This window comes from Protopterus annectens, chromosome 1.part2 (assembly GCF_019279795.1).
Source record: "Protopterus annectens isolate FY-2018-M chromosome 1.part2, PAN1.0, whole genome shotgun sequence".
Classification (NCBI taxonomy): Eukaryota; Metazoa; Chordata; order Ceratodontiformes; family Protopteridae; genus Protopterus; species Protopterus annectens.
In genome coordinates, this window is record NC_056727.1 from 542,519,072 (window position 1) to 542,533,498 (window position 14,427).

Here is a 14,427-nt window from a genome sequence, read left to right on the forward strand (position 1 = left end):
GTGTGGTTGTGATGAGCTTCTGAAAATTTTCATTACATTGCATTTAATTTTCTATTCTTCCCCTTCTTTCAGGCATGTTTTCTGGAGTAGTTGTATGTTATGCCACTTGTCTGAATCACTCACATTGAATTTGATCACAAGTATGCACAATCCAATACTGAAATTACATTAATTAATAGCAGAAGATATGGAATATTTGAAATGGTGACTATTATTGCTGGAATACCATTTACACATTGTGATGTGAATCTTGTACCCTGCTGTTGTAGCTGGTTACAGAAGCCCATTGTATTCATTTAATAAATGTAGATCACTTTTAGTGAACTTCTTTGGAAAAACTAATCTGCCTCTCTGGAGTCCGGGGAAGGTCCCTTAGACTTTAGGTCAAGTTGGCTAAACTGTTAATGCGCACAATACAACTATAGCTAACCTGTAAGGATATATATACTTCGAGTTTGGTTGAATTATAATGGAACAGATTTCTAAGTTCATAGGTCTGATTGCCAAACGTTTGACTCCACAAGCAAATGTAGACAAATAATTGAAAGGTAGTAATAAATATGAAGCAGTTGCAGAGTACATGAAACATATATAACTTTTCATGAGTATCAGTAATATAGACAAACGGTAGGTGGATTGGACACACTGTGTGTGTGATTGTGTGGTATAGAACAGCTAGCCAACTAGAGGGGTGTGAACATTGGCTCAGGATGACTGTCACTGTTGATGTGACACTTCGACTCTGTGCAAAATCTGAGAAAATAATAGGTTATGGATGGATGGGTTGCAAGAATAAAATTAAACTATGATCCTATAGAGTCCTTTAGAGTAGGATAAAGTGAAGTCAGTTTAAGCTGCTCATTTGATTGTAGTTTGTTCCTTTAGTTTGGGATTCTTCGCATACGACCCTGGATCTCCTGAAGCTTTCATTAACTGTTTAAATCTTCAGACTTTGGGGATTCTGATTGTTTCCATTTATGAGTAGTACATTTCTTCCCAACCAAGAGCAATGAAAATAACAAGACTGTTGATGAAACAGATGGTGGGGGTGTCAAGGTTTGTTATTCTCATAAAAACAAGGCATTGATAAGAGTAATCTGACCAGGTCATATATCACAAACAAATTCAGTTATGCTTAAATGTAGAGAGAGAACAATCCCGTTAAGTGCAACATGTGTCACCAAGCCCCCCCCCCCCAACAGAGTACCAGGAGAAGGAAACTCCAGGATAAATCCTAGCTAATGTCAATGATGTATAAAATATTTAAATTAGCTCTGCCACCCCCCCCCCCCAAAACAAAAAATCAACTCAGAACAGTGAGTCACATATCTAGGGGTCTTGGCAAAGGTTGAACCAAGTTTGCCGTATCAGTAGATGTTATGTGATCCTATCTCGCCTACATTCTGTACTGATGGGTTCGGAGCCGATCCCTCGGCTCCGACTCGGCACGCTTATGCTATAGAGCGAGGCCTCTTATTGGCTGAGCTATCTTTATCCCAGGATGCACCACCACTAATCCCCCAGATCTCGTTTGCCGCTAACAAGCTTAGACGTGGTCTCAACTTGGCTGGGCTAAGTACTATTTGTTTAGGCTTTTTCCTGTCACAAATTTCCTTACTTTGAACCCAAAAGCTGTTTTAACAGCTATTGTTGTTATATTAGTGTGATTGGTGAATTTCTGTTGGAAAATTCGTGATTTTTTTAGTCAGGGAAGGTTTCCCGTTTGAGTTAGAGGGGCCTTCCCCTGTTGCTTTGCTGTTTGTGTTTCTTTCTTGGGTCAAGTACCCGTTTAAGTTAGAGGGTCTTGACTCTCTTTCTTTCTTCTGTCTGTTTAACTGTTTAGTTTAAAAAAAAATATATATATAAATTTGTTAAAGTTGTTGGTTTTAACTTTATCTTTAATTAAGTTAGTGTTTTTCACTTAGGTTCTGTGGTAAAGCAGTTATGTCTAAAGAACACAAACCCTCCGGGTTTAAGAAATGCACGAGGTGTGGTTTTAAAATGTCCATAACGGACGACCACTCCTCGTGCGTCTATTGCTTAGGTACTAAGCACCTACAAGAGTCGTGTAGTGTGTGCCACGCGTTCTCTTCTAGAGTCCTCCAGGAGAGGAAGAACAAATTAATCCTCAAGGGATTAGTCAAGCCTTCCTTCGAGGAGGCTTTATCTTCCTCTCCGTCTCCTTCAAAAAAGAAGAAAGCGTCGGCTCCGACCAGTCAGTCGGAACCGATCGCAAAAAAATCTAAGCAGACTTCTCCATCGGCTCCACGGACTTCGGAGCCGAGGTCGGAACGGTCTGCCTCGATGCCTCCAGCCTCGACCCCACTGGTTTCGGAGCTGAGGTCTGGAGCATCGAGAGGCGGGTCACCCTCATCGGCTCCACTGATATTGGAGCCGATAAGGATTACCGGCTCAGACTCTTCCCCCTCGGAGCCGAAGTCCTTATCGGCACCGAGGGAATTTTCCTTGAGACCTTCCTCGGAGCCGATAGTTGTTGAGTCCATTCGGAGCCGGTCCCCGAGCCCTTCGGAGCCGATGGAGAAATCGGTTCGGGCCCGATCGGTATCCTCTAGATCATCCAAGATGTCTGATTCGGACATCGACAGGGTGCTCCTTCGACTCTTCCAGTCTCCGGTGTTCCAAAAGCTAGTTTCGGCTCCAGCCCATTTGGCTTCGGAGCCGATGGTCCACTCCCCTACTGTGGTTCCTCCTCCAACAGCTTCGGCACCGTTGGAGCCGGTGCTGGTGGAACCTGTGGAGGTGTTAGGGTCGGGCCCGACCCTTGCTCCAACTCAGGCTCTTGGGTCGGAGTTCAGTACACGGACTTCTTCCTTCGGCCCTGGGGGGGAGGCTTCGGGATTGATGCTTTCGGTCCCAAGTCTCCCTCTTGGTGCGTCGGCGACGGGAGTGCCGTCCACTGTCGTGGCCACTGAGGTGGGACCTTCCCAGGATTCTGGTGGTCCTGCCTTCAGGGCTATGAGGAGTGCATTAGCCAAATCTTCCTTGGCTACCTCCACGGTTTCCCCAGCTCCTTCCCTGCATACGGAAACTGGGTCGTTGGCAGTCCCCCTGTCCTTAGACAGCGGAGCCCCTGGGCCTCAGGTTACCCCCGCTGGGGTTTCTCCCCCTCCTGGAGGTCCTTCTGAAGCCTCTTCGGAAGAACCCCCCAGGAAAAGATCGTGCAAGAGGAAGCACGTTGACTCCCCTGATTAGTCTCTGACATCTGACACTGATCTCGATGATGCAGAGGGGTCCCCTAAGTCGTCATCGGATGATGTCTCCTTCGCAGACATCTTGGAAGCCCTAAAACAACGAGGCGGCTGGCAGTCCAAACCTCCCTCTGCTGATGAGTCTGTGTTCCTGAAGGCCTTCGGGGCTCAGCCCTCCGCCTCCTGGGTGTCTTCGCCCTTCGAGCTCTTGGATTTGATCTGTCGAAGGGCGTGGGAACACCCAGACTCTGTGGAACTGGTGCCTGCTCGTCCGAACAAGTTCCTCTCGGTGCCCCCTGATAAAGAGTTCCTAACTAAAGGTGTGGCTGTAGATGCTTTGGTGGTGGCATCTGCTACCCAGCAAGATGTAGCAGAGGCTTCGACGTCCGTCCATTCTCCTAATAAGGAGTCTAGGAGCATGGATCGGTACGGAAAGCGCACCCTCAGTTCAGCAGCCTTTACACTGAGGTCCTTGAACTACCTTACGCACTTTACCAGATTTCAGAGGGATCTGATTAAGGAGCTATCCGATACCCTCTTGGGTAACCTGCCTGAGGAGCTGGCCCAGACGGTTGGCTCTCAGCTGGCTACAATGTCGTCCATTTCAAACTCGTCCATGAGGCTCATTTCTTATGCGGCCGAAGGGGCGAGTAGAGCGGCGGGTACAGGCGTTGCTCTACGGAGACAAGCCTGGCTCCGCCTGTGTCATTTCGCGGAGGCCTTTAAGTCTTCATTTGCCGACGCCCCCTTTGATGGGTCCTCCCTGTTTGGACCCAAGGTAAAGGACACACTAACCCGCTGTGAACAGGAGGGTAAGACTCTGACTGCCGTAGGGGCATGATTTTCCACTCCCTTTCGGCCTTATCCCAAGGCTAAAGAGGAGGGAAAATGGGGTTCCGTAGATCTCAGAAGCCTTACCCCTCGCAGCAGGAGGATTCCCCTTCCAGAGGCAGAGGAGGGGGAAATTCTTCTGGAAGACGCCGTCCCAGAGGCGGCAGAGGCCCTCGCAACACTGGAGACCGCGAGTCCTTTCGTGGCTCTTCAGCCTTTCATAGTCCCTGAGGGATTGCCCGACTGTGCTGCTCCGGAGCCAGTCGGGGTCATTCTCAAGCACCTAAAGGCCTGGGAAGGTATCACTCAGGACCGATGGGTGCTTCGGATTATCGCCGGAGGTTACTCCATCCCATCTCATTCTCTCACCCCCCCCCCCCCAGTCCAAAAAAATCCCGGACCCGCCACCCAGTCAACGGGATACCGCAGCCTTAGAAGTTTCAAAGCTGCTGCAAAAAGGAGTCATCCAACCGGTCCCCGCAGACCAGATCGGATTAGGGACTTACTCAAGATTCTTTTTGGTGCCAAAGACCGGGACTTGAGGCCCATTTTGGACCTCAGCATCCTAAATCGTTCAGTCAGAAAGTCCAAGTTCCGAATGGTCACCCTACAAACCATTCTCCCATTGTTGGAGAAAGGTGTTTGGATGTGCTCCATAGATCTCAAGGACGCTTATTATCATATCATGGTACATCAAGCATCCAGGAGACATCTGCGCTTCAGCCTAGGAGGCAGTCATTTTCAATTCCGTGCGCTGCCCTTTGGTCTCACCACAGCCCCCAGGGTGTTCACCAAGTGCTTGGCAGTCGTGACTGCTCACCTGAGAAGTCTAGGATTCCAGGTGTTTCCGTATCTAGACGACTGGCTCCTAACTGCCACCTCCAAGCATCTACTTCTGCGGAGCCTACAAGCCACTATATCACTGGGCAATTCCCTTGGAATCACCTTCAATTGGCCAAAGTCTGTGTTGCTGCCATCTCAACGAATAAGATTCATAGGGGTGAAGATAGACTCAGACCAAATGCGGGTCTATCTACCTACAGACAGGATACAAACCATACAGGCTCAAGTTCGAGCCTTACTTCCCAGATCCAAAGCCCCAGCCAGAATGGTCTTGCAGCTGTTAGGATCCATGTCCGCCACGGTTCTTCTAGTCCCCTTGGCAAGGTTGCACATGAGAATTCTCCAGTGGCTTCTTTCAGCTCAGTGGTCCTTTCAGGAACTCCCCCTCAGTCACCTTGTATGGATCACGGAATCTTGCAGACGGGACCTTCGCTGGTGGCTAGTGCCCTCCAACTTGGATCAGGGACGACCCTTTGTTCTACCTCCTCTGGCGGCCACTTTGACCACGGACGCCTCCCAGAAGGGGTGGGGGGGCATTCCCTGGGCAGGTCAGTCCAAGGCAAATGGCATCCGGAAGAGACCTTGCTTCATATCAATATCTTGGAAATGAGGGCAGTACTTCTGTCCCTTCAAGCCCTTCATGATTATCTCTCTCAGGGCGTAATTGCTGTTCACTCAGACAACATGTCAGTTGTTTGGTACCTGAACAAACAGGGAGGGACCAGATCCTATCCTCTTTGCAGAGAAGCCATGAGAGTTTGGAAATGGGCAGTCTCGACCAAACGCTTCCTAGTGGCTACTCACATACCGGGCAAATCCAATGTGATAGCCGACAGATTGAGCAGGACCATCCTCTCTCCTCACGAATGGTCTCTGAATATGACGGTTGCAAATCAGATTTTCAGCGAATGGGGAGTTCCGTGTTGCGACCTCTTCGCGACTCCTCTGAATGCGAAGTGCAAAGAATTCTTCTCCCTAACCCTGGCTCCGGGGAAGAGCCCCATGGGCGCTTTAGTCCATCCTTGGCCCACCGGCTTGCTTTATGCCTTTCCTCCAGTTCCTCTCCTTCCCAGAGTGATTCAAAAGGCATCTCTCTTGGGGAGCAAAATGATCTTAATTGCTCCTTACTGGCCTCGTCAAGTGTGGTTCCCCTATCTTCGGAAACATGCCCTGGAAGGTCCATGGTTCCTGGATCGGATCCCAGACCTACTGGTTCATCAGTTGGGACTATTCCACCAGTCCCTACACACCTTAAAATTGACGGCTTGGCTCCTCCTTTTCCGACGATAGTCAGGAGTCATACATTGGATCCAGATGTTGTGCACATATTATCTTCGGCCCATAAGTCTGCTACAAAGAAACTGTATTCTAGCAAATGGAAAAGATTTGCTATTTGGGCTCAACTCCGGGGCCTGGACCCCATTTCTATTCCCGTGGCAGAAGTACTAAAATTTCTCACTTCGCTTTTCAATCAAGGCTCTTCAGTTTCTACCATCAAGGTACAATTGGCAGCAATTTCTAATTTTCGCGAATCCATAGACCCACCTTTAATGAGCAACAGATTGTGTAAGACCTTCTTGAAAGGTGCTGCTCTATTAAGACCTCCGATTTCTCATCCTGCACCTCCATGGGATCTCGATACAGTGTTACGCGCCTTGACTTCTTTCCCCTTTGAACCGGCAGCTACATGTGATCTAAAGTTTCTATCATGGAAGACAGCTTTTCTGGTGGCGATTACTTCTGCCAGAAGTGTTTCAGAGCTTCAAGCTTTGTCAGTAAAACCCCCGTACTTGGTTTTTCACAAATACAGAGTATCCCTCAGACCAAATCCTTCCTTTGTCCCTAAAGTTTGTTCTACTTTCTGCTTACAACAATCGTTAGAGCTTCCAGTTTTTTTCCCAAAATACTCTAACAAAGCGGAGTTCATATTCCACACACTAGATGTCCACAGGCAGTTACGATTTTATTTAGACAGGACCAAACAAACAAGGAAAACAGATCAGTTGTTTGTATCCTTTGCAGATAACAAATTGGGCAAAGCTGTCACAAAGGTCACTATTGCCAAATGGATCAGAGACTGTATTACTCAAGCTTATTTTTATTCTAACAAAGAGCTCACCACCTCTGTCAAGGCTCATTCTACAAGGGCTATGGCTACTTTGATAGCATTTCATTCTAAGCTTGCTATTAGTGACATTTGTGCTGCGGCTACATGGTCTTCCCCGCACACCTTCATTTCCCACTACAAATTAGATGTGGCATATAGAGGACGAGCTTCATTTGGTTCCACAGTGCTCAGGAGTGTTTTCCAATGAGCCACCCGGGATTTAGGTGCTAGGGACGCTCTCCCATCAGTACAGAATGTAGGCGAGATAGGATCACATAACATCTTTTAGTTATGTACTCACCATAACTTCAGATGTTTGGGATCCATCTCGCCTACATTCCTAATCACCCACCCTCCTTCCCCCTTCCTTGGAGATCAGAGGATATCAGAAGGTCCGAATCCTGTTGTTTCATCTTGAAACATCTAACAAGGTTATATAATCAAGTTGTGCATGTGTGCATGAATGCGGACAAACAAGATCTGGGGGATTAATGGTGGTGCATCCTGGGATAAAGATAGCTCAGCCAATAAGAGGCCTCGCTCTATAGCATAAGCGTGCCGAGTCGGAGCCGAGGGATCGGCTCCGAACCCATCAGTACAGAATGTAGGCGAGATGGATCCCAAACATCTGAAGTTATGGTGAGTACATAACTAAAAGTTATTTGTAAATTGTATTCCCACACTATTTTGTATTTGTCTTAATACATTTTTTTTTTCTGGGAAGTAATAGTAGTACATTCAATGCATTAATGATGTCCTTTTTTAAAATAGTCTTTCTCTATGACAATCAGCCAAACAATCCAAGGAGGCCAAACATGTGTGTTCAAGTAAAGTGCACTGTTCCTGAACTTATTTATTACACAGCCGTAACCATTTTTTAAATTGTCGTTGACAGCATATTTTTCCTTGAAAGCTCTACAACTGATCACCTCACCATTATTTAATAACTGTTGCCAGTGCTTTAATTGCAAATAGTAATTCAGGCTGTCTGACTTCTTAGCTTTTTCCCTTGTTCCTAGTACTGCTGCTCAGTTAAAGTGGGTGAGGGTCAAAACTTTATTCTAATTCTTTTAATCTAAGTAGTGTTAACCTGATAAGCAGAATGCCCACCACACAAGCCAAGAAGTGAGTCAGGTTTTTGTAAAGGTTTGTACGATAGACAAGCAGGTCATCCACATTAAGAGGTATTTTGAAGTTTACCCCTGCTAAATAACCTTCAGTAGGGGACACCCACAACCCAACAGCCAAAAGATCCAAATGTACAGCAAATTACAATGGTGAAAGCAAATACCATTGTCTAGCACCTCGTTCCAGTCATGTTGGTGGTAGAAGTCTTGTCACTGCTTTAGCCCTGGGCACTGAGTCTGTATGTCAGTTTTATTATGTTTTGTTTCCTTGGTGCTATTATGCCTGATGCTCATTAGTTCCGTGCAGTTCATTGTCCCATTCATTCCTCAAGGGGTGTTCCTAGCCCACTTCTTCTCTGTGGGATAGTGGATCATGAAGCAGTTAGTCTGACAGCCATTAGGGCATTTTTGTTAGTCATACTCTTCCTCAGTTGTATTGTGGGTTTGCACATCACAGAGAAGGGGACCAAACTGTACCCCGATATGGAAGGGTACCTGCCCCTTGACATGTCTTTGCAAGGACTCTTTTTACTGGCTTGAGCAGGAAGGCATACCTCTCCCCCCATTACCTATTTGCCTGTTGTCAGATAAACTGGCCTGCACCACCCTGTGGAACCCAAGGTCATAACAAGTGAGGGTCTCCATAGTCCTTTCTCACAGGTGAGCATGCCAACGTAATCTGAGCATCTCTCTCCCATCCCACCTGGCTGTTTCAGCTTCCTGAGCCACTTATTGATTTCATGTCATCTGGATCACAGTTAGTTCTTTCTCTCTGCATCACAGAGTCAGAGACTCCATATGTAGATTGGCTAACATGTCTACAGAGTTTTGTGGGAAATCTACATACTAAGGTTTCACAGAAATATTTCCAGTCATCCCAGTCAAAAAATTTCTCTGCATTGAATCTTGTCAAAAGCAAATGATTTTAAGTTATGGAGGCAGTCAGTATGCAGCAGAGTTTGGAGAAATGTATCATATTTAATTCTAACTGGGATAGAACCATTCTAATCTAGATGAACTAACGAGGAGAGAGATTTAGACACTGTTTACCAAAATAACCATAAAGACTTTATAATCATAATTTAAGATTTTTAGATGGCTGCATGCTTGTATGAGACCACTAATGTAGGGGATTTACCTGATTTGGAATAACAGTTAAGGCAGTGTCTTTCCCAGAAGGAAGGGAGCGACCTGTAGTCAAGACATTATTAGCAAGACAATTATTAATAATGGTCTGTCTTCTCAGACATAATTTTTAGATGCATCTTTTCAAGGCCCAGGCTCATACCTTTATATTGATTTTCCAATATTTAATTTACACCTCCTGATGTGATAAGCACTGCCAGTGCATGAGTTTGTACAAGGTCGGGGGAGGAGGTGACGCACTGAATAGATAATCCCCTATACCCTCAAAGGTGGAGAGATTAATCTTATCAGTAGAATAAAGGGGCTTAATGAACAACTTCACTAGGCATCCATCGCAGCCGTAGAATCAGTGCACAAGAGAAGTAGTGTCTGGGGTCCTAAATTTGCATAAGTTGCCTTTCCAAGGTTTGGTTTCATAGCCACAATACATGATATTTTTGGTCAGTTGGGATATTTTCAAAACTACAAAGGTTTAGTGCCCTTTTGACAGTTAAACATTAAACAAACAAAAAAGCATTCAAACTCATTATTTTTTCATTTTCAGAATGAAGACCTACATCAAACAAGGGAGAGAACATTGTTTAAAAAAAATGACACTCCACACCATAAATGGGGGCTTGTGTGATAGAAAAGCACTGTCTAATTTCCGCAAGCATTCAGAGTAGCAGGTGTAAGAAATACTGTTCTAACCCTCTGCCCCTTTCCTAGTAACATGAATAGTATATAGAGGCAACCGATATACTGCTTTCTATTTAAAACCCTAAAGCATATTTTACTAATGAAATTTTTAAACTGTTTCTTTGGGATATAACTGTAAACTGGAGACAGAATGACTTAATTGTAATATGCAGATGAAATTATTTCTGTTTGCCACTGGAGAAATAAATGATAAGACTATATTACTATTAGCTAAAAGATGCTTTAAAACCAGCCATAGTCCAAATGTCTCAAAAAACAGTACATTGTTTTTGTGTAAATGATACATGTTCACAAGATAAATCGGGTGTAAAGAATTCTTGCACTAAATAAGCTGACACGTGCACAACCTTCTGCTTATCCTGTAACCTTCTCGTAAAGACTGGAAATTGCTCCAGTGTCTTGTGTATACAAGTAGGCTGATAAGCAGATTTTTGCCAGAGAGTATCCCATCAGTAGTGTCGGTGGAAATCTTTGTCACCAAGGACTGCTGCAACTTAGCTTCAGCATTTTCAGGAGAATTTAAATGTAATCAAGCCACCTGGAAGATAGTTTTTAAAGAAACAGGGTATAATCTAAATTTCCAGCTGTTTCTTGTACAGTTTGTAATGGCTGGATTGAAGGAAGTCTTATATATCCCTGAAATTTTGAAAAGTTGACTCTGTCTCCTTTTGAGCTTTCAATAGCGACCTGAAATACCTTTCTTGGAAGACTCCTTTTTTCAGAGCTATTAACCTCAGAAAAAGGAATATCATAACTTTAGACTTTCTGTATAAACCTCTCCATATATGGATTTCCACAGACAAAATGATCCTGCAAACTAAGTGAACATCATGCCACAACTATCCAGACTGATTTAAACCAAGCCATGAACGTTTATGCTTTTTCCACAGACTAGTCATTCAAGAGATGGAGTACTTGCCTTGCTGTACAAATGTTCATAGTTCAGATTTTACTTTGAGTGAGCCAGTTCTATCAGGAAAACTTCACAGCTGCTTGTTTACTGTGTTCTGAGCAGATTGAGCAACAGAGTTTTAGAAATCACATTATCTAGAAAACAGTCAGAATGCATTGAATTTTTCTCTGGTAAGTAGAGCAAAACATTACCACATCAGCATACGCCACATTCTTTCAGGACTGTGGCTACATCACAGGCATTCTTCAGAAACTCTTATTTGGATGTCATTTATGCATTTGCAGCGAAATACATTCACAAAAGATTATACACTGTATTTGATCTCAACTTCCAGATCCTCCTCAATGGAAAAATCCCTTGAAATGACCAAAGCTCTGAAGTTTCAGTCTTGTGGGTTGAGTATGAACCACTGCCTTACTGATACTGTATTGCCAGCCTTTGTTGAAAGTTGTACTATTTTCCAAGCCATTTTCATTAGTATAGTCATTTTATATTTGAGCGTATTTACTGGATGTTGAGAATATGAAAAGATATGACAATGTGGCATACAGTCATATCAACATATAATTAGAAACATGTCTATTGTACTACATCTGCATACGCAGTAACAGTGCATTTCTGTTTCGTATCACATGAAGCCTGTGAGTAACTTACAGTTCACTCTCTAATTAAAGTATCAATAACGTGTGAAGTAGTTAATATCCCCACTTTAAGGCTTACTACATGAAAATTTGTATTATTTTTGTTTCCTGACATCCTACCGTCTTCATATGTTACCATGTATTATTTATTTTTTCTTCCTTTTACATCTGGTTGTCCCAGTGCTCCTCCACCCATTGTCATGCCTGCCTACTCCTCCTTTTCTTCCCCCAGAGTACTCTGATGAGTTGGGGCAGACAGAGAAGTTAAGGGCATCCTGGGGGTCATGCCGCTCACTGCATTAGAGTGGAGCTTTTTTTTCCCCTCATGCTCTACTCTCCATTCGCCTCCTTCATGCTTGGTTACATCCTAATGGTAGACATGCTAACGTATCACCCTGCCTCCACTGCAGTTCTGTCAATTTTTAACCCCCTCAAAATAATCCATCCTTGGGCCTAGCCCCCCCCCCCCCAATGTCTGTGGCCTCCATCAGGGATCATTATGTGTGGAACATCCCCCTCCCCCAAAACTGTGGGAACACTAATCTCTCCCTGCTTACTCCATCAGTCACCCAAGCTGCTAATTGTATCCGGGTTGGCTGGGCTGTAGTTAGGCTTTATCCCTCTGTGCCATTGGAGCAGCTTATATGTTACCATTTAGTAATTGGTGAGTCACTCAGTTAAGTCAGTCAAATCCATTGTCATTGTAAGATAAGCAGCTGTAGGTGTTAAATGGAAATGTATACAAAAAAAGGCCATATAGAAACTGATGAGAATTTATTTACTTAATTTTAATGGCATGACATAGTCGCACTGCTCCAAGATCTTGTATTACTTTCCCAAGAAATTAGTAAATGTAGTAATTGGTCAACCTAGGCCATGTCACATGTGGGTTGAGTTACAGTTAGCACAGATCCACCTATGGTCATAGACAAGTCCTTTTGGTGCCTTCCCTGCCTCACAGTTCAAATGACCATTTATTTAACTATTCTAAAGCATGTAGCTTTGTTTATTTTGTTGCTTTTTTTCTGCTGTTAGATTATGTGATAACTGAAGTTTATTGATTTAAAATTGTTGACTTATGATTGTATGTTGGTCTTATCCCTGTAATTAAAATGAAGTATTCAGAATGTTAGCTAATTAGCAGTCTAAAAATTGGAGGTTTATTAATGAATGTCTGAAGGCTATCATTATTTATGACCTCTGTTAGCAGTAAGCAGTAACTGTTGCCGTCACCTTGATTAGAAGCTAAAAAGCGACTTTCATCTCTTAAAAAAATATGAAATACAGCTGCAGGGAGGGTGAGGCTGCTTTGGGTTCTCTTTATTTTTCCATTGGTGAGGAATTCTTCTTATGGGGGCAGCGAAGTATGCCGTAGTGTACATCTTAACATTGCACATAACTGTCCACTTAATATTAACAGACTTTGAGTAGGTGTGGTGAGAGTCTTGAGCATTTGTATAAAAAGCTACATGGTATGCCTTCTGTTCATTCTTCATCATCCCAGCTTGTAAATCTGTAGGGAAACCTTAGAGAAACTTAGAAAAGTAGAAAATAAGTAAGCCTTTTAAGGAGCATTGTTGGAACTCCTAGGTCCCTTTTTCTATATGGTGACAGTTCCTCGTTTGGCACTTGAGTTCCTGCTCATCTACCCTTTTTGGGATGAAGCCTGGTTGAGTTCCTCTATTGCACCTAATCACATTGTTTTAAGGGAGGGTAAGGAATAGGAGGCAACCTTAGTACTTTGTATCTGTAATGATAATCTCAATCCAATACAGATTCAATAAGATGTTCAAAAAGTAGAAAAAAATAGTCTTCCAGTGAAGTTGGTTCTTACTTTGGGCTGGGTGTTGCCTTTACCTTGATTTTTGGCTCTGGAACCATCATACATTTCTCCCAGTCCCTCTCCGACTTCCTTTCCTATATCTTTGGTATGTACTGTTAGAGAATGTAGAGCAGAAACCCAAACAGGACCCAATCTTTTCTGTCAGAGAACAAATCATGTTAGGCAACAGAAACAGACATGTGAGTGTCAGGTGTCAGTCCCACAGTAATCAAAGGCATATCTGTTCATAGTTTATAAACACACACACACACACACACACACACACACACGTACTTTCATTGGTTCATACTAGGCTGTCAGTCTTACAAGCCTAGCCAATTACTAGAGGTCAGAATCAAACTCTACACTGTGTCTGTCAGGTAAAGATCTTAAAGATAATGGTATCCCCATCCCCTTTGATTTAGTACATCCAGTTTTCAAAATGAAAATGAGAGAATGCATACATCATTCATCACTGAGAGTAGGGATTGTGGATGATGACTACAAGCTAATAGTCTTATTAGTTGCCCCACTCCATGGGTTTAGGTATGGGCAGCCATGATAAAGGTTCTTTGATCTTCCTCCACACCACATGTATTTTTTTGGCATGGTTAATATAATGAAGGACCATTTTAAGTGGTCTGTCAAATAACTTTACTTTCCTCAAGAAGGATCTGTAAAACGTTTGAAAACTGGATCAGCTTAAACCTTTCTATTCAGTGTTGTGTTGTCTTTTCTGTCAGGCTTCAGCCTGTGGGTTATCTGGTCCGTTTTGAATCAGAGACCAGCCATTCCAAAATAGTTAACCTTGGAGCTCTGCCTTCTCTACCCACAATGCCCTGCTCTCTCCTTATCTACCCCATATCTCGCTTCCCACCTCCAGGGACTGCATTGTGATTGCGAGCTCTGTCAACACATTATTTCTATCCTTTGTTTTTTAGTGAAATTTTTAACTTTCTCATGCTATACCACCTTCTACCATGGATTGTTTGGGTTCAGTGGAGCTAAGTTAGGTTTGAGTTGCTAGGTGAGAGTGTGAGGTGTCTGGACTGGTTGGCCAGCACTGGCCTTTGCCTTCAACACTGTGGA

The 14,427-nt window shown here is 43.9% G+C and overlaps 1 protein-coding gene across 1 annotated transcript in view; it reads left to right on the forward strand.

Moving 5' to 3' along the window:
* LOC122790011 (son of sevenless homolog 1-like) overlaps positions 1 to 14,427 on the forward strand; it is a gene marked incomplete at its 5' end in the record, with an annotated part of 1,046,520 nt that overhangs the window by 1,019,284 nt on the left and 12,809 nt on the right.